The 21,252-nt window shown below is 33.0% G+C and overlaps 1 protein-coding gene across 3 annotated transcripts in view; it reads right to left on the bottom strand.

The window, feature by feature from the left end:
* The window catches only part of Madm (MLF1-adaptor molecule), a 219,569-nt gene that overhangs the window by 21,385 nt on the left and 176,932 nt on the right, over positions 1-21,252 (bottom strand). The window contains exon 13 of one of the 3 annotated variants that reach the window (XR_016550075.1): positions 8,827-8,930. The exons of 1 other annotated variant lie outside the window; for it this stretch is intronic. The gene's annotated coding sequence lies outside the window, so the exon portion shown is untranslated. Of the gene's footprint in view, positions 1-8,782; positions 8,931-21,252 lie in introns of all 3 variants that reach the window. One more of the 3 variants, XR_016550076.1, reaches the window with a different exon arrangement.

Genomic DNA, 21,252 nt, shown 5'->3' with positions numbered 1-21,252 from the left:
AAAGAAATTAGCAGAAGGATTGAACTTGGCAAGAATTTTATGGATAATGATCTCTCAATGGAGCGCTCCGGAAAATTCATGAGACAATTGGATATTTGTTTAGTTCCGTATTATGAACTTAATAAAAAATTGCAGCATAGTGGTAAGCAAGATCTTATTAGTGATTTCTTGATAACTAAATCAGCTTAAGTATGTAATGAGAATTATACAAATGATATCCAAGAGATCTCAAGTGATGATGACGTCCAGTCACTCGTAAATAAAGAATATCTACGAAATGTTAGTTTTGAAGAGAGTGACGACGATTAAAACATACATTTTATTTTATTTTGCCTAAAACATTTATGCATTATATGCAATGAAGTTTACATACAATTTATAATTTTTTATAATTTTATATTATGTATTTGTTTCATAGTTTATATGTTTTCTCTTACATGAATTACCTGAATTAAATAAAAATATATTTTGTCATTCTTTATATAATCTTAAAAAAAAAAAAAAAAAAAAACGATTTCGGAACCCAACCCTACCTTTTCTATTTGATCTGAGTCTCGCATAACGTGGCATTTCTATGGAACCTAACATCTGTGTTATACGAGGGTTACCTGTATAGTTTTTTTTGGTGCTAAAGCAATACAATACAAAATATAAATAATTTCAAACTACAGTCTCTGATCCTAGTGCCAGATAAAATCCTAAAAATTATTCATAATCATGATGTGTGTGCATGCATTCATTTTAAGTATTTAAACTTGACTACATTCATCTGAATATCTCATTTCTTTTTTCATTTTTAAATGTTATATACATATATGTACCTATTATGTGTATTCCTGTTGTCAGACATGGTTTATATTGCTATTACAAATACACCACCAATTTTCTGGCAACGGAGTCCAGCATCCCCCTTTAGTCAGGACAAAATTACAAGAGTGCATGTGAAATAATTAAGGACATGTTTAATTAATATGAATTTGACTAGTGAAGGATGGCTTTCAAGAAATGGCATGTAGGTTCTCTCCATGAAGTTTGTGGTGAAATATGGTCTGCAAACAATGGAGTTATGGAACTTCGTTCCATAACTCCATTTCAACACTAAATGCCATGGCCTTTAGTGTTGAAAGGCATTAAAATTTACCCTAATATACTGTGGAAATAAAAATGACTGGATTACCACTGAGATATTTTAGAAAAATTCTAAAAACCTGAACACTGCACATCTGTATGCCTACCAGAAGATTGCAAAATTCTCATCTGGACAACTGTTTAGCTCGTCCCAGAGCTGAACTCCTGTGTAATAAAAACATTTATAGAGTGATTCACCACCAACAATCATGCTCTGAAGGCTAAGTATTGCTCAAAAGTACAAACACCAACCCAACACTAAAGAATAAAAATATCATTTGATGCATTTCGGTAAAACTTTAACCAAGTTTAACACAAAAGTCAATCGCAGCTCTCTGTTTGAAACTAATTTTCTGACCGTTCATCAAAACACACCGTCACTCTTGGCATGATAACTCGGCTTCTAATGAAACAAATGATTCAAAAGTATACAGTGATGAATGCATATCCCGTACTCAAGTTTATGAGTGGTTTAAGCAATTTCAAAGTAGTCGTGAGACACTTGAGGATGGCGAAAAGCCAGGATGTCCAAAAATTGGACTGAGCAAAGTTAACATCCAAAAAAGCGTGTGATTTCATCAAAGAAAACCCGAAATCGTCCATGATATTGATTGAAGATGAATTGGGGATTCCAAAATCAACTGTGCACAACATTTTGACCGAGAGTTTGGGCCTTCGTAAATTGAATTTGCAATTTGTTCCCCCCAAGTTGACTGACGACCAAAAAATGTATTGAATTAAACACTGGAAGGACCTCATTAAAACCACTCGTATGGACTCAAACTTCCTTGAAATGATTGTTACTAGTGACAAAATGTGGTGTTTTGAGTATGAGCCGAAACAAAGCACCAGAGTGCTGAGTGGAGACCACCAGAAGAGGGACATCCGAAAAAAAGTCATTTGGAGAAGTCAAAAGTAAAGACGATACTGATTTGTTTCTATGATTCCAAGGGCATTGTCCACAAAGAATTCGTTCCGCCTGGCCAAACGGTCAATCAGTAATCAGTAGTGAGTTTTATCTCAAAGTTTTGAAGCGACTGATAGCAAGAATTCGTTGCATATGGCATGAATATTGTGATGCAGGCAGTTGTTCATTTTTGCACGATAATGCACCATCTCATCGTACGAACATTGTAAGATAGTTTTTGAGCAAAAACCAAGCTTGTGTGTTTGATCTCTTGGCGTATTCACCTGATTTAGCATCCTGTTACTTCTTTCTCTTTCCCCCCGACTTCATTTGCCGATAAAAGGAAAGCGATACGACACCACTGAAAACGTTCTAGCGGCAGTAACCACGACCATCAACAGTATCCCAAAAACCAATATAAAAAACTCATTTAACGAATTAATTGACAGTGCCAAACACTGTATCGAAGCTGAGGGAGAGTATATTGATTGAAATAAATGATTTGAATAATTATAATTGGCCTGTGTTTTATTTTCTATCAAAAATTCGGTTTCTTTTTGTACAGAGAGTATATATATGTTTTCAAGAGGATATCCATTTCTTCTGGTATGGAATAATATGATTTCTACAAACACCTTGGAGTTTACAATATCCCGTGTTCTTGCAGACTGAATTATATAGGACAAACTTCTAGAAGTTTAGAAATAAGAAAAAAGAAACATATCGGATATGTTAACAAAACAGAAAAGACAATTCTAGTTTAGCTTTCCATTTTCCCAACACAAACCACAGTACTGAATGGGATAAAAATACTATGCCATACACAGAAGATGACTACACCTCCCACTCAATAAAAAAAGCTGCAGTAGTGATCCATTCAAGAGGTAGCCTAAACAGAAACCAAGGGATGATCCTTGGTGACATCTCGAAATCACTCATAAGATTGCTCAGCACATCAGCTCTCATTTCAGTAATTGTATTTGTGCCCTTCTTTGGCAACTCGTACAGTAAAGATATAAGTTCTGACCATTGAAACCTTAGTATTACATCTAGGTCTACTTACTCACTGATGAGACCTCAAAAAAGGTCGAAAGCGGTCTGGGTAGTGACCTTCTCTCATAATGTAGAACAGTAATACATCTCCTATGAGGTGTGTTTTACATTATGGGAAAATACTAAGAATAGTGATTGGAGCTTACTCTACCTTTACTACGAGTTGCCCTAGCATTGCACTACCAGGTGTTGGCTTACACTTGGACTTGCCGATCTTTATATACTTTTCTATATTCAGCATGAAACTCTTAGATAGATTAGATTCCTATTTTTGAGTTTCTTATTCGGCTAAGAAATAATGTGGTATTCAATATCCACTTAATTTTGAATAATTTTACTTTGCCGAAGTGAAGCCTGTTGGCTCTTATTTCAGTAAATGATCCCCTGAATTTTAAAAATTTAAAATCACGATAGCAGATTTTTGAATAAATGTCAACTGCAATAAAGCTCATACAGAGGGTGCATGCTTACCGCAAAGAGAAGCAGTTTCTGCTTACCATTAAAAATTAGGTGTAATGTGGCAGCAAAACCAAAAAACCCAGTAATCTGGTCAAGCAAATCTTTTAAATTAGTTCAGAAGCTTGCCTTTTTGTACTCTAACTATCCACTCGAAGGTTGAAAGTGGTGTAGGTAGCAACTCTCATCAATGCACTATGCATGTCCAAGTAGAGTAGTGCGAGTTGTACTTTACAGGATAAACAAGAGCAACTTGATATAGATGCAATATTTGAAATATAAGCAGCACAGTTGTGAACATATTTTAATCTTGGTTTGCATGTTTGTATAAAATGATGCAAATATTATTTTTTCAGTATAATGTAGTGAGCCATATACTGCAAAAATGGCACTATCTGTTCTTAATTTTTTTTTTTTTTGAAGTAATGGAACTCATCACAATAAAATAAAAACTTTGTTAATCGCTCAAAAGTAAATCATGGTTTGAGTACAGTTGATCCAGCGTTGGCCCTCTGAAAGTTCTCTATTAAGTGCATGCTTAATTGAAAGTCAATTTTATAAATAAAAGTGTCATAATAATCTTTGTCTAAAGGCTTTCAATGTTTAATAAAGTGAACTGATGAAGGAGACTTCCTAAGCATACTAAATAATAATATCATTACGCTTAAAGGCATAATATTGTAACTAATACAATCAGTGACTTCAGTAAGAAAGTGGTAATTCATATTTTCTTGAACACTATTTTCAATGAGAGGGAAAAAAAACACTAAAGGCATGCTACAAATAAATATTATATTATTTTTTACAGTTTATAATGTGATGATATTGGTGAACATCAATTTCAAAAAACTCCTTTACACATTTAATATCAACGTCATACAGTTAAAAACAACAAAATCCATTTCTTTCTAGAAGAGTCACTGTTATAATTAGAATGGTTTCTAAGTACAGTCACTTTTTTTTCGGTTGAAGAAAATCGCATTAAAGAGTGATTTTCTTAAGATGTAGCCACCATGTCCATCACTTTTGAAGAGGTGAAGGATGTTAGTTGCTATTTAAGAAATATTTCAAGCATATGTTTTTAATGATGGCATTTCTCACAGATGTTTAATATCAATATTTTGTAAATCCATTTCCATCTCCCACTCTTCCACAAACTGAGCTACATTTATATGAAACAAAAAAAAAAAAATATTTGCCCCCCTCCCCCCCCAACCTCTTACATAACTAAAAAATGCTCTTTCCACTCAATATGAAAAATGACATTAAACATCAATTTTCTCGGATACTGAATAAGTCTATATTAAAGCTATTATACAAATTCATGTCTAGCTTATGAACTGAACTAGTCAACATGTAAAAGCCCCAGGTGATTATATTCACACCACTGGCTGCAATATTTCAAGCTACTCAAAAATGCTATTTTTTCAATACACGTGTTGAGTTTGAATATGGTATATGTAATGGTAAAAAACTTGTAATTTAGTTTTAAATTGGAATGCATTACATGTGCATCACATAATTTTGTTATGCATCTGGAAACTAATTTTCAATACACCCAAGCATATATACAGAAATATATGTATGGTTATCATTCAAAGCAGTTAGTACAATATTGCTATTTTGAAAGGAGAGTTATCAAACATGGCAAAGGTATTCTGTCATAAATATTGACACAGTTTGAGAATCTGAAAGCTTCATCAACAAAACAAACATCTAAAGAACAAGTTTAGATTATAATAAAACAAACAATGAGCACAAAAACAGAGCACTGGTAATTCCAGACAAATGTGCAAAGAAATACTCCTGTTCCTCACAAAACGAAGTCATAGATACAGCAAACTTCCATTTGGCTATTAGTAATAACTTGATTATTATTCTGTGTTCAATACTATCATTATGATCCCATAAATATCACTAGCTCCATCCTAGATGTGAAAACTGCCCAAGTTCAACTTTCCACTACGCAAAAATGTGCAGTACAATACAGAAGCTTCAATAATTAAAGGGCATAATTCATTATTTCCATAATTATGAAATAACTGTCAACTAACTTATGGACTGTGTGTGTGTGTGTGTGTGTAAAACTAAAATTTATCAGTCTTAGAAGTCTTAAGAAAACCAACTAACAATGTGACTTAAATAAATGGTTTCACAGCCTGACAAGATCTTAAGATAAAAACTGCAATGGTGATTAATGTGTCAAACTTCATATAAGTATATTTAGTTTTTTTATTTCATGAAACACTAAATATTAATTTTGTAATATAATATGCAAAGGAAAAAGAAATTGAAATAAACTTTTTTGTTTTTGCATATTTGCACTACTAAAATTTTAACTTGAAATTATTCAAAAAGTTGGCATAATTATTAGCAATTATAATGCAATTTTTAATAAAAGTAATTTGCATAAGACTTTTTATTAAAAAATAGGAAAAAGAAAAGTAGAATAAATGCACATTTCTAATAACTGCTGTGGATAAATTATTTAAATTTATTATTATTTATATATATTTAACACCTCTTTATATCACAATAGAGAAAAAATTTGTGAAATATATAATTATATTGTTTTGTTACTTATACTCATCACATGAAAAGTAATTTCATAAAATGGTTATCATTTCATTAATATATATAACAATTATACAAAAGATGGGAAGGTTGTTACCATGAGTGCTCTGAAAAAAAGTGAACGTGAATGAGCAGCTTTCAAAAATTGAAAATGGATAGAAATAATGAAGAAAATCATAAAAGGAAGATTTATGAAGGAAAGTATTTAAGCTCTAGACGAGAAAATTAAATGAGTTAAAGAATTTTAAGACCCTCCCCCACAGCTCAATATTCTAAAATTTTATCCATGGAAACCAAAATTCATAATTTATATTTTAATTTTCACACACACACATTCAAAATATGGAGCATTCACAAATGACATTTATAATTTCAAATCATAATAAAAACTTAATGAGATTACAATTATGTGCTTACATGAAAGAAATTCAGTTTTTTAAGCTTTTTTTTTAATTTATAATCTCACTCATGAAAGGATAGAAACATATTACCATATGATTACTATGAATTAGACAATCATGTAATCCTAATCTAGATACCCAGCATAATAGTTTAATTTACTTCAGGTTTCCAAATAAGCAGCTGGATTGTGGTCTTCCACCAGGAAATGAAAAAACTACCAATTAATAATTTTATATGGTGGAATACAGAAACATGAGTTGTAAACATAAGTAAATAAAATGGAATTCACTTATGATGGAAATAAATTATTTAAGAGCATGAATTTTGGGTTTCATTTCAGAACCATTTCTGTACAATGAAAGATCGTACAGAATGTGGGGGGAGCTTGATCTGTAACTATAAAAATTCAATGAAATGATACCAAAATTATTTAATTCAGTCATGAGGGGTACTGAGTAAGATAACTTTCCAAAATGGGAAGGTTTTATACAATTCTTTGTTTAGATTTGGATAATAAATATGACGATTAAAGCAAGTTTTTGCTTCGTACAATCTTTCTATTACAAAGATTGTAAAAAATCCCAACATCCCCACCAAAATAACTAAGCCTTTATCCTCCTCCAGATGAAGACGTTCTAAAATATCCATTTCATATGTTAAAGGTTTATCTGAGAAGCATATCACAATGCTAGGCCTGATAACTTTCAAGTCTCATCTCCTTCTGTCTGGATCAGAAATTGATTCTGTACTCTGCAAAGGATAAACATCCTCCTCTTTCCTATCAAGGAGTATGCAGAATTTCTTGCTCGCATGGCCTCTTATATTATGGGCAGATGAGTTGATCTGCTTAAATACATCTGAAATAACACCAGGATTACATCCAGTTCTGTGATTCTGATAACTCATGTCATGGCAGTTATGCCATCTACAAGACCAGGAATTCTTGAAATAAGCCTCTATTAGAAAGACTAAAGAAAGCTGTGAAGCTCATATTCATCATTCAAACCAAAAAACAGAAATCCTTGTTTAAATCTTTTACAGATAGAGCTCTATTCCTGCATTTAATATCAACTATTATAACAATTAATTTTTTTTTTCTGTGTTGCACCCACCCATAAAGTTTTTTTTTTATTTTTTTATTTTATTTTATTTTTATAAATCTATAATACATTTCAGTGTTCTCCCTAGAAATTTTTACCAGCCAGGTGGAATGAAACATTAGCCGGGCATACAAAAATTATTCTTCCATTTTTCATTATTTAGCCATATTAATTCACAACATTAGCCAGGTGGTCAGTAAAACCAGCCAGACGGCCTTGCCCATTCAAAAGTTCCTGGGGAGAACACAGCATTTGTATAATACTGTGGGTGGGCTTAGAAATTTTATCTATTTATTTATGTATTTTTTAAATTTATATTTTACAGCCTGGAAACCCTGCTCTAAAGGCCAAACATGGAACTTTTTCAAGCCACTTCAGGCCTCCAAAAAGTGAGATGGCACACAATGAAATTCATCTCCCATCCAGGGATGATCACAAACATTCAGGCCTACGATGGGATTCAAACCAGCAGCCTGTTGGTTGCAGAGTACATACATTAACCACTCAGCCAGCCAAGCCAGCAAGTGGTATTCTATTTAAACATATAATACATTACTTATAGTAAACAAGACATGGCGCTTTGCTGTTTCTTTGCAAGGAACTCCCTTCATTTGCTAGATGACACTGTACAGTGAAGGTTATCAGAATTACAAAATTTAATATATTAAGGAAATATTTATCCTCTGTACTTCTTAAGGATTACTAAAGAGGCAAAGCTAGACAACTGGGAGGAGATGTCCACAGGGCTTATAGATCCAATTTCAGTCCTCACCTTCTCCTGGTGTGTCCTATTATAGTCAATTCTCACTACAGAGTACTCCTAAAAATCACAGGAATACTTTGTTATAGCAGTTTCCCCATAGTTAATTTTCTTTAGAAAAGATTGTGGATATGACTCAGGACTCTGTCAGGACTTTGTAGTAGTAAGTTAATTGTATTATGCAGCTACTGGGATAATGAACAAATGGAGATGGAATAACAATTTGAAACTTGGCTGACTTAATTTTATTCTGTACTGGCTTAAACGACACACAGAAAAATGATCGAAATATACTCCTTTAATGATGTCAAGTTCTTTAATTAAGTGACATGAAAAAGAAAATTAAAACATACAAAATAAGAAGCATACAATAAATTAGTAACAGAAAAGAGCATTATATACTTGGTTTAATTCTTTATCCAAGTGTAAGTAAACAAAGTTTGCACCTGAAGTTTTTTCAGGACTGGGGCAACTCGTATCTAGTAGCTTATGACTTCACTGCCCAGACCGGTTTCGACGTTTAGGGAGGTCTCATCAGTGGGAGCCTGACCTAGAGGTGATAGTAAGGTTGAAATAATGCAGAAGTCATATTTTCATATATGAATAGCCAAAAAGTGTCATAGAGGTGCAAACTTTGTTTGCTTAATGTTCTGGAGGCTATTGAAAAAGCTTAGAAATGGAGGAAAGAGTATGGTAAAAGGAAATCAGAGATGATAAAGGTGACATGAAAACTGGAGACAAAAATATTCTATAAGTCTGGAGAAATTGCTTTGAAAGATTGTTAAGTGAAAGTGACAGAATGGTCTAAGAACATATTCAAGAAAAAGGCAGCTGGAGTAGTGATATTCAACCAGAATTACAGTGGCTACACTACGTAATTCATAAGGCCTGGTCAGTGAGTCAAACTCCAGATAATTAGAATAGATATTTCAAAATACTATCTACAAAAAGTGAAATAAAAACGAATGTGAGAATTACACAGGAATTTCCCTGCTAAGTGTTCCAGACAAATTTACGTGAGCATACTAAAGAGGCTTAAAAAAATGTGGCAGAGAACCTTCAAGAAAAATAATCTAGATTTAGCCCAAATAGCAGTTGTCAGGATAACATTTTCACTTTAAGATAAATGCTTGAAAAATCATTGGAATATATGTTATATGAAAATCACATATTTGTTTAATGCTGTAAAGCATTCTGTGTTAATTTTTAAAAGATAATATTCCAAGAAAAAGTACAGTATTCTGGCACATCTTTTTTCTTTTTCCTTCCCCTTACCCGATCAATCATTTCATTTTTCTGTATGTATTATTTATTCATATCAACAGATCCACTCCCATGGATGTGAGATGGACAATAAAACATACAAAGAAAAAGCAGCAATATGCTACTTGTACTCTTCCAAAAAATGATTTCCAACATTTGCTATTTGGCATTAAATCTTCTTCCTTTTACTATGCGTTATTCCCACCTATGTAGGGTCTGTGTGTTTTGGCATTAAATATTTATCAAAAAAGATAATTTTTTTAAATGCAATTTAAAGACTTTTAAAGACCTTTTGTTAAATGCACATTAAAAAAAAAGTTTATAAGAATGACTACACCATAATATACCTAATTCCAAATTTTGACAATAAAAATGTTATATTTCATTTAGTTTTTCAGCAACTGGTTACAATTTTAATTAAAAATTTGGAAGAACTAACTTTCCTAGTGCTGAATCAGAAGTAGCATAGTCACTTATAAACAATGAAAATTACTAATGGACAATTTCAGAAATATACTTTAAAGGGACAAATTTTATTTATCTGCCTGATTACATTTACACATTTCAGCAAAACTTTATATATCCAGATAAATCATATAAGACCTAAGAATGACAGCAGAAGTAGTAAAAATTGCTCCAGAACACAAGCAACTACTACTAACGTTATGGTAGCTCTTTACATATTGCTTTGATGAAGTATTACTATTTTTCTAATCAATATAAGGAAAAGCTAATATTATTATTATTATGTGACACCTCCAAGGAATCCAAAGACTCATCGAGGGAGAGTGTGCCAACAGCATCGAACGATTGACCCCTTCCAACTACTAACCACACTCAGACCCGCTTAACTTTTTGCGAGCCATTAGTAGCAGAGGCTCTAACAATCAACCAAACTTTGTTGGCAAAGGCTGGTCGATTGGTAGAGCCTAATAGTCAAAATTAATTATGAATTGAAATGCGGCTTAAAATATCCATATTTGTTGTGTCTGTAAAGCATCATCATCATCAAATTCCTGCCATGTACCCTCAAGGGGTGTACAGGATATGATAGTACTACATGAAAAATTTACATCATTATTAATTTCCTATCTACAATTTTCCTCCAAATCAGTCTGTTACTTGTCAAGACTCCAACATTATCAGATCTTATATTTCTATCGTCGAAGGCACTTTGTACCGTATCAATCCACCTATATCTTGGTCTTCCTCTGGGTCGTTTTCCTGCCAACCTGGCAGAGAACACTTGTTTTGCTAATCTTTCTTCGCCAATTCTGTTTAAGTGACCTACCACCTGAGATTAGCTCTGCTAACGCATTCCTGGATGCTGACAATGTCAAGTTCTTTCCTAATATCCTCGTTTTTAATATGATATTGCCATCTGTAAAGCATCATGTATAACTTATTAGAAAGAAAAACATTTAATTACTAGTTTTGCTATTGTGTGCAACTTCAAGTTAAATACGAACAGGAAAAAAAAAGTATTAATAACAGATTTCTAAAATATTTCTCCTTATAAGGAAAAATAAATGCTTGGTGCTTGCTAGACAATTATTTTTAAAGAATGTACATGGACATTATCAGTAGGCAATTGTTGTAAACATGCATTATCACTCAGCTGACCTCAAGGGATGAAAAAAAAAAGTGAAAAGATCAGAAGATTGTAAAATTCTAATATCCCAAATTATATGTTGTGATGTGGCTAAAGATTGTGTTCTATAAATGTGAAAAGTAAACATTCATTCTGTGAATGAATTTTTCACTAGAATTATGAATAAATGATAAAGAAAACTCAATTTAGAAGAAACAGTTATATGATGTACAACGAGCAGTTTCACTAAAAGAAAAAAAGTACATTTCCAAAACACATGGCTAAATATTTGCTTATTGTAATTTAATGTGGTAAAGTAACTAGAGTTTTGATATCCTTGACAAGTTTGTAGAATGAATACCAATATAAAACAGCTACTAAAATACCCTGTCACTAGCATTCTCCCAATACCAATGTCCTTGACAACGTCCCAATGCTGCAATATTCCTACGTTACTATTTTATGTTCTAAAAACAGGCAATTCTTAATAGTTTTCATTTGATATATTGTTAACTGAGAAAACAGATCTAGCTTATTGAAATATTAACTGCTCACTGAAATGGACAGGGCTTTCTAGCCCCCCCCGAAAGTATGGTGAAACAAAAACATAAGAGGAAAACAAATTGAAAGACACAAAAAATTATATCGATATTAATGATACTGTGGCTGTTTATTATGTAGATACACATTCCTTTTGTATACTTTCTATAAGTACACATGTATATGCATTGGATTTTTTGTATGTAATGAGAGATTCAAATTCATATCAAAATCTTAAATAAAAAGGAACAGCTGGCAACACACACACATGTAAAGCTTGACAAACTTATTTTTCAATACTCTAAATAAACACATCTTTCATAGTTGACATAATAAGAATAAACATTTTCAACAGACTCAATAATTGTTTTCCAAAGTTTTTTTTTTTTTTTTTTAGAAAGATTGATTTACTGACAAACAGGCATTTTTAAAAATGAAATATCCACAAGTTTTATTTTTAACCCAAAATTTTACCATATTAAAAACAGAATAATATTACATTTAAATAAAAAAATAAATAAATAAATAAAATAAACAAAATAAATATTTCACATCAGTCTTTTTTAAACTTTTACATAGCTTAATTAAAACACTTCTAATATAGAAATGGAAATTAAAAACAAATGTTAAAAAAAGTAAAAAGTTGCAATTAAAATAGCCAATATAAACAAATGAATCACAACAATATTCGAGACACTGAACATCTGGTGGCAAACTATGAAACTGGATGGCTCTAAAATTTGTAATTTAGTTATACAATGTTAATGGGGTTCAAATAATAAGTCTACTATATTAAGAATCAGGAAGTACAATGCTTTCAAGAGGAATTAATAGTTCCACAACTGTTTTCTTTCTTTCTTTTACTTTTTCCTCCAGTGAAGTATTTCAATAGACAATTATAAACACCAATTCAATTTTAGAATATCAATTGCTATATACTCACATCAATATTCATGTTGACTGACCGCTTCCTCTGCCAACATACTTACAGTGCCTGTTCATGTAGCGTGTTACAATAATTGTTTCTTTATTCCTGTTATTCACCTATCAAGCTGCTTTCTTTAAAATTCCCCCTCCACTCCCTCCCCAACCTTTACAAAAAGAAACACCTATATAATTCATCCCTCTTTTTGGTTACTGCAAAATGAAAATAAACTTATTAACTTGCATGCTTTTCCCATCTTTGAAGGTGATTTATATATCTATGATCATGGAAATGATCATCTTAAAAACTTTCACTCACCAAGCAACAGTGGCACATGGCAACTTGCTTCTAATTCCACATGCTATATACAAATCATGCATACACATCTGAATAACAATCTTACTAACAGGGAGACTGATGCTAGATATGTTTTTAGATATTTTGCAGAATTTAGCTATTGCTATTACTACTACTATTTATTTACTGCTCTTATGTGGATCCTGCAACCATACAAAATTGTATTTCTGCTAGTGGACACAATCCTTAAACTATGAAAGAAAAGAAACAGACAAAGACATGAAGAAAAATACAACTGATACTGAATAAGAGCAATTACAAGCATTAAATGCTTAATTTTGTGGATTCATTCTCAATACAGTTTTTATGTGTGGACACAATATCATAGCACGGGATTCCTGAGTCTATACACATATCCTTTCTTAGAGCACAGCAACTAGCTCACTTTCTGGCAGAATGAACTAGAACATGGCTGTCTGAGGATGGCTTTACTTTGGAACACCTGAGCATGTTCATTGAGATTGTGGTCAAAAAATTGGCTTAGGGATAAAAAATATTTGGCTTGGTATGTTTCTACAAGTCATTGTTTCAAGGGAGTGTGTGTACTAGACATATTTATAGATAACTACATGGCTTGTACATGTAGAAAAAATATAGAATTTTACTCAAAAACTTGAATATATATTTCATCTAATGTAATGTAAACATCAATCAGGAAGATAGATCGGTAACTGCATTCAAAGCATGAATCATGCAGCATGTGTCTCGTCACAGTTGAGTTAATAGGATTACACTATTAGAGTTCAACGGAATAATTGTAAATGTTTGTCAGATTAAAATAAATAAAATTATGAACAATTAATAGCAATCACTTCACAAAATATTCCCAAGTATTTTTCCGCAAATTATCTTCGAGTCACTCTTATGGATTGAACATCAAGAAAATTAACAATGTTGTGCTGTCAAGGATATGTTTCTTCTACCATCTTATGAAGCATAATGTTGATGGTTGTTGGTCCAGTAGCTATTCCCGTTCACTCAACTTTTTATGTAATCTCTGCAAACATGTTATAACACATTTGAATTAATGGCAGGTTAGAGTTCATATAAATAGACAATAAGGTGTATTACAATGTTGGAAATAGTTGTTGCACCTGTACTGTAATCTGATAAACAGACACTCACAATGTGACACATTATTAAATCTCAGTAATAAGTGTAGATGATAGTACTTCATCTTTTGCTTAGAATTATGAGACTTATGCTGATTAGTGACATACTCCTATCAACTATATGCTATATACATTTTCTTGATTTATTCTGGAGCTTGTGTTCCAGTATAAACATTCAGCTAAACCAGGCATCGCCAAAGTTATTTGCCCGTCGACCCCTTCAAGAGTTTCTTGACTTGTTATCGACCCCCTATATTTTACTATTACGTAATTATAATTATAATTAAAAACTTATGTGAGTTTTTAGATTGTTTATTTTATAGTTACAGTGTTTATTGTATGTATAATATAGTATATATTATTATATTACTATTACTACTACTATCACTAGTAATATCATTGGTATTACTAGCGATATTAATAAACTACTGGTATTAATATCACTGGTATTACTACCAGCACTGCTCAACTCTTCAACATAGAGAAGTTTAGTTCGTGAATGAATAACGATTGAATTATAATATGTATGTTGATGAATTTTAGAACATTAACACTCACTTGTATGTCGATGCGAAAAATTAGCCTGGGATCGAATACTTGTATCAGTAAATAAGAACCACGCACGTGTTGCAATCTCGCTCCCACTGCGCTGGCCGGCAGGAACCACCAACATCTGTTTATTGGTAAATACGTAATTTTGGCCTACTTGATTGGCCTCAGTAACTATTTTCATGACCTTACTCCATCTTACAGGTCCTATTCATGGACCTGTAAGATGGAGGTACTGATCCCACAATTCACTCTTAATAGCGTTGTCATTACTTCCATGTCTTTTGTCATGGAGGTAATCCAAGTTAACCGAATTAAATATTACCCATACAATGATGTCTTATATTTTTCTGTCGACCCCTAATAATGTCATATTGACCCCTTTGGCGACCACTGAGCTAAACAATCGTAAAAGTTTGTGCAGATTAAACTAAATAAATAAAATTATGTAATTATACTTGCCAAGAAATTATATTCTTGTTTAATTCTTTACTCAAGTGTATACAAACAACAGTGCATTGGGATTTATTCTCTGTAATTATACATTCTAAATTTTATTTAGAAGTCACCTGAAAATCAAAGCTAGGTAAGTGGAAGATCTCCACAGTCAGTAAAGAATCAACTGTGGCCTCTAACCAACATCCAGCAAACAATTCTCTATGTAGTATCTTCATAATCAGGCTATTTGTACACAGAGACTGATTCAGCATCCTATAATGCAAAGCAAACTTCCTTTTGGACTAGTATATTGCTATGCATTATGGAAAGTCACTACCCAGCCCCAAAAAGGAAGATACCAAGGCTGAATAATACAGAAGTTATATTTAAACAAAAATGTGTATAATATTAAAATGCTCTGGATAAGAGATAGTAGAAGAAAGTTCTTTTCACTTGGTTACAAAGTAAATTATACTTGCTATGAAATTATTTTTTTGTTTAATTCTTTACTGAAGCATAAACAAGCTGGCAAGTATAATTTACTTTTTTTTAATATTACAATCAATATTAATGGAAAAAAAATTCCACACAAAGGAAAGTGATATTTGCTTCCATAGGAATTCTCTGTACTCACCTGCTTCCATCCAGTAATTTCATTTCTGCATTTTCCAAGGATTACATTTGACAGTATTACATGAAGCTGCCTTATAAAAATAGCTTTCAGTAAATCAGTTCCCACTGTTTGCCTTGATTTAGATGGATATGTTATGTGTTCATTTCATAAATCTGCTGGTTACATTTAAATTCCTTATCAACATGCACACAGCACTCACTATGAATTCAAAAGGGACAGCCACTTGTACAGAAAGGGAATATTGCTATGGTTACCATAGTAATGCCCTTCTATATAGACAGTCCTTTCTTATGTCAGCTGTAATTAATCATTGTTTGTATCCTCTTCTGTTGAAAGGACTGAAACAACTGAGTTTTATGATCCAAAATGAGTTTTGGAAAAAATACACTGTATCCAACTAAGTATCTATGGTGTTTCAATAAAAATTTTTGGGAACTTTTAGAAGTGCAAATCATCTAATCATAGCTATTGCTGAATGAACAGTCTTCTGATTTTAAGCAACTACAGGAAGTGGATTTATCTATTGCAGTGATATTTAGGTAACATTATACAATTTACTGCAGAATTCAATTCATCCTTAAATGACTTTACACTCTTAGAGTGAGTGAGTGAGTGAGAGAGAGAGAGTGTGTGTGTGTGTGTTTCAGGAAAGTATGACAATGATAGGATATTCAGCCATATCATGCTATAGATCTGATGCAATCTCAGAAAAATTTTAGATATTTTTGATTAGAAATGCAACTTACAAACATTTTTAAAATCTTTATGAATCTATATGTTTATTAGACCACTGCTAAATAAGAAAAAATTCAGTTATTTAAAATAGGAATATTATAAGTAACTGTTGAAATTGTGTTAACAGAAATTACAGGTGGTCATGATTTAATTATTTTTATTTGTGACATGCTATGGAGGGTTCTCAAATTCTGTGGCATGCTGTGACATATGAGGAGGGGGAGGGGGGAGAAGAGAGAGAGAAAAAAAATTCAAACTTGCCACAAAAAAGTGTGTGGCATCGAGAAAGATGATACCTAAGTAAGTAATATCTATTTTCACTGACTTCCTTAATGGTTTAAATAAAAAAAACCTAATTTACCTCAGAGGTAGAAAAAGATAGATAATTTCCTTCTTGGATGTTCTCATCTCAGTTGAAGATCACAATAATCATTCTTTTGAAGTATATATAGAAAAAAATTTAATACATGAGTATCTGCATGCCAGTTCCCACCACCGCCTGACACAAAAATGGAGTATCATCAAAACATTAAAAGAGTGCCATTATGTTATCAAGTGATAATAACAGCAGCAAGGAAATTACTACCATTAAAGACATTCTTCAAATAAATTGTTACATCAAAACTATTAATAACATACCATCAAAGGCTCCAAAAGCCAATAAACAGATGACCACAATTTTTTTACTCCTATATCAAGAAAAATATAGACAAAATAGCAAGTCCTACAAGAACAAACTCCATAAAGAGACTGGGAGTTTATAAAATCCACTACAATTGGAATACTTCCAATTGCAGTAGATTTGTTGTAGTAAATTTGTTGTTCTGCTGTAGACTAGAACATCTCATTTGTTGAATGCAACAAATGGGACATTCTGGAGAAATTCTCCAAATAGAACATGTCAAGTTTGCTGAAAACATGGGCACATAAATCTGGATTGACTTTCACACCACCAAAAAATTCATCAAATCAATTGGCAAGTCACCAAAATACCATGAATAGAATTTAATTCTCATGTATGCAAAGTTAAGGAGGCTAGTGAGATGTTGCAATGCCTGACCCAGCGTAATAAAACCAAAGCTGGATATTAAATCAACCCTGGGCAGCATATGTTGTAACAGATCCACACATTCATGAATTAGGCTATGGGACAAGATATGTTATAGCCTGTAACAATGACCACTGCTCATGATATCCTGAATTCAACATCTGATGTTGAATGGTGATTCAGGATATGAGGTATGCAGAGAATCTCAAATATGAAGTGATCATTAGGTTTTGAGCAAGATAAAAGTGAATATCGTATCGAAAAGAAAAACATGTAAAGTTAAAAAAAAAATTCAAAGTCAAGTAGCATTCAGAGGTGAGCTACAGACTCAAATATGAACATACAACTGGAGGGAAAAAAATGTTTGAAAATAAGAACCAACTACCCTGGAATGTCAGCAACAAGCACTGAAGAAAACTGTCTGATTCAGCAAAGAGGCATATAGTGAAATTGTTTGCAAGGGTAGAAAAAAAAATAATGGTGAACAAAGACATAGCAATTCTGAAAAAGAAGCAAGTGCATTAAAAGTTCCTATCAAGTATGTTAACAGCAGCCTTGAGAGAATTTTTAATAGATAAAATTATGTTATGGGGAATATAAATTGTAAGAATATAAATGATAAATATCAATAAAATGGAGGCTGAAGTTTAGAAATGGTAGAAAGAGTACCGTAAAAGGCATCAGAGATCAAAGATTATAAAAACTAAAGAGAAAGATATTCTGGATGTCTGGAGTAATTAGTTCAAGAGAATGTTAAGCAAAACAGACAGTGGTGATATACACTGATAGAAAATACTTAAGAGTAATGCAATCAGGAATATATATGATTGATTAGTTAGTTTCGTATGATGATACTATGGCTGTGAGTCTCTTTTACAGGAAGGTACAGCACCATCTCAATCCTCCCCATTTTATCTGGGCTCGGGACCGGCACAGCTGACGAATCAGGCCTATGGCTGGGTCTTAAGTATTCCTGACTGTAATCCGCGTGTGTTCACGGGGCCAATTTGCCTGTTTGCAAGAGGAAAAGCCCCAGATAAACCGGGGAGGAAAACCCTGCTGTTCATGCTTAGGACTGGCTAAACTTGGTTATGTCTGAGATGGATCCTTAAGCTATTCACGTTGGCCACAGGAATCGAACCCAGGCCACTCCTTTCCCAGGCATATGGTTGTGAAGTGCAAAGCCACTCGGCTAACTGCGCGGGCACAGCTAATTGAGATAGAAAAAGACATCAGACATCTGAAATGTTAAAAAACAACTGGAGCAGATGATAATCAACCAGAAATGCTGAATCATAGAAGTACACAAGTTTTACAGCAGAAAGGTCTTACAATGGAATAAGAGAGACACAAGTCAAAACACTAAACTAGCAGTATATAAGACAATGTACAAACCAATTTTAACTTATGGATCTAAGATCTGTAGAAATAAAACACTTGATCAAAGACTAGAAACCACAGATATGAGCGTGTTGAGAATGTTGGGGGAGTGAACAGATAGTTTCGATGAGTGTATCACATTAAATGAGGATATTAGGAAGAACTTAACATTATTAGCATTCAGGAATATGTTAGCAGAGCTAATCTGAGGTGGTATTGTCACTTAAATAGAATGTGGGAGAAAGGATTAGCAAAACAAGTGTTCTATGCTAGGTTGGCAAGAAAAAGGCCCAGAGGAAGACCAAGAGCTGGTAGAAAAGGTGAACTGATAATACTGGAATCTTGACAGAATAATTTGGAGGAAAATTGTCAGAGTAATGCTGTAACTTTTTCATGCAATACTATCAAAATATCTTGTAATTCTCGTGGAAAGGCTTAAACGTTGGTTATGCATTTTTTACTAAATAATTTAAGGAAATTACAATGTCATCATCATCAAATTCCTGCCATGTACCCTCAAGGGGTGTACAGGATATGACAGTACTACATGAAAAAATTACATCATTACTAACTTCCTATCTACAATTTTCCTCCAAATCAGTCTGTTACTTGTCAAGACTCCAACATTATCAGATCTTATATTTCTATCGTCTGAGGCACTTTGTACCGTATCAATCCACCTATATCTTGGTCTCCCTCTGGGTCGTTTTCCTGCCAACCTGGCAGAGAACACTTGTTTTGCTAATCTTTCCTCTCCCATTCTATTTAAGTGACCATACCATCTGAGATTAGCTCTGCTAACACATTCCTGGATGCTGACAATGTCAAGTTCTTTCCTAATATCCTCATTTTTAATATGATATTGCCATTGATGCCATCTGTTCACGCCTCTAATCTTTCTCAGAACTCTCATATCTGCGGTCTCTAGTCTTTGGTCAAGTGTTTTACTTCTGACCCAGCTCTCAGATCCATAAGTTAAAATTGGTTTGAACACCGTCTTGTATACATCTAATTTAGTGTTCCGACTAATTTCTTTCTTATTCCATATGAATTTATTCAATTGACTTCCCACGATACCAGCTTTGCTGATTCTGTTGTCTATTTCTATATTTAGTTTACCATCTTCAGTAAAAATTGTGCCTAAGTAGCTGAAATGTTTTACTTGTTCCACAGGTTCTCCATTCACAACACAGTTGACATTTTCAATGATCCTGCCTATTTTCATTGTCTTTGTCTTTTTATTGCTGACCTTCATACCATATCTATTACAACAGCTATTCAATTTAGTCAGAGAATCTTGCAGACTTGTAGCGGATTTATTTAGAAGTATAACATCATCCGCATAAAGCAAAGAGCTGACATTAACATCTCCAATTTTGATATCAGGTTTAATACCACATTCCTTCATAATGTGATCCATATAGATAATGAATAACAGAGGGGATAATGTACATCCTTGTCTCACACCAGATTTAACATTAAACCATCTTCCTGTACGTCCTTCAATTCTAACTGCTGACTCACAACTCAAATAAAGACTAAGTATTGCTTGATATAATGCCCCATTGACACCATATAACTGCAGCGTATTGAATAGCTTCTCTCTTGGCACCTTGTCATATGCCTTTTCCAAATCGACAAAACTTAAATACAGATCTTTGTTATATTCCCATGCTTTCTCGACTATTTGTCGTAAAGTGAAGATCTGATCCTGACAGCCTCTATTTGGCCTGAATCCAGCTTGTTCTTCACCAAGCTTTTCTTCCACAATTCTTCTCAACCGTTTCTCAAGTATACTTGCATAGATCTTGCCGGGAACACTCAGTAGGGAAATACCTCTGTAATTCTCACATGCAGTTTTATTTCCCTTTTTATATATGGGTACTATGAGAGCTCTACTCCAATCATCGGGAATTCGTCCCTCTGTCCAGGCTTTCTGAACTATGCAGTGCAGCCACTGTAAGACTCTTATACCACCATACTTCAGCATTTCTGGTCGAATATCATCTACTCCTGCTGCCTTTCCACATTTCAAGCCTTTGATGGCTTTTTCTACTTCAAGTATGGATATGTATTCCTGACTGCATGCCTGGTCAGTGTTTTTTATCACTGTGCTGTCATCATTGCTTGTTTCATTTAGCAGTTTTTCAAAGTAATTACTCCATACTTCAAGGATATCTTTTTCTCCTGTTTTCATTTCACCTTTATCATCTTTAATTCCTTTTACAGCACTCTTTCCTCCATTCCTAAGCTTCTTCAACAACCTCCAGAATATTTTGCCACCTTCTTGATATTTATTT

Source organism: Typopeltis vanoorti, chromosome 20 (assembly GCF_054136105.1).
Source record: "Typopeltis vanoorti isolate ZY-2024b chromosome 20, IOZ_Tvanoo_1.0, whole genome shotgun sequence".
Lineage (NCBI taxonomy): Eukaryota > Metazoa > Arthropoda > Arachnida > Uropygi > Thelyphonidae > Typopeltis > Typopeltis vanoorti.
The sequence above is the reverse complement of the archived record's forward strand: the minus strand, read 5'-3'. Positions and strand labels throughout refer to the sequence as shown.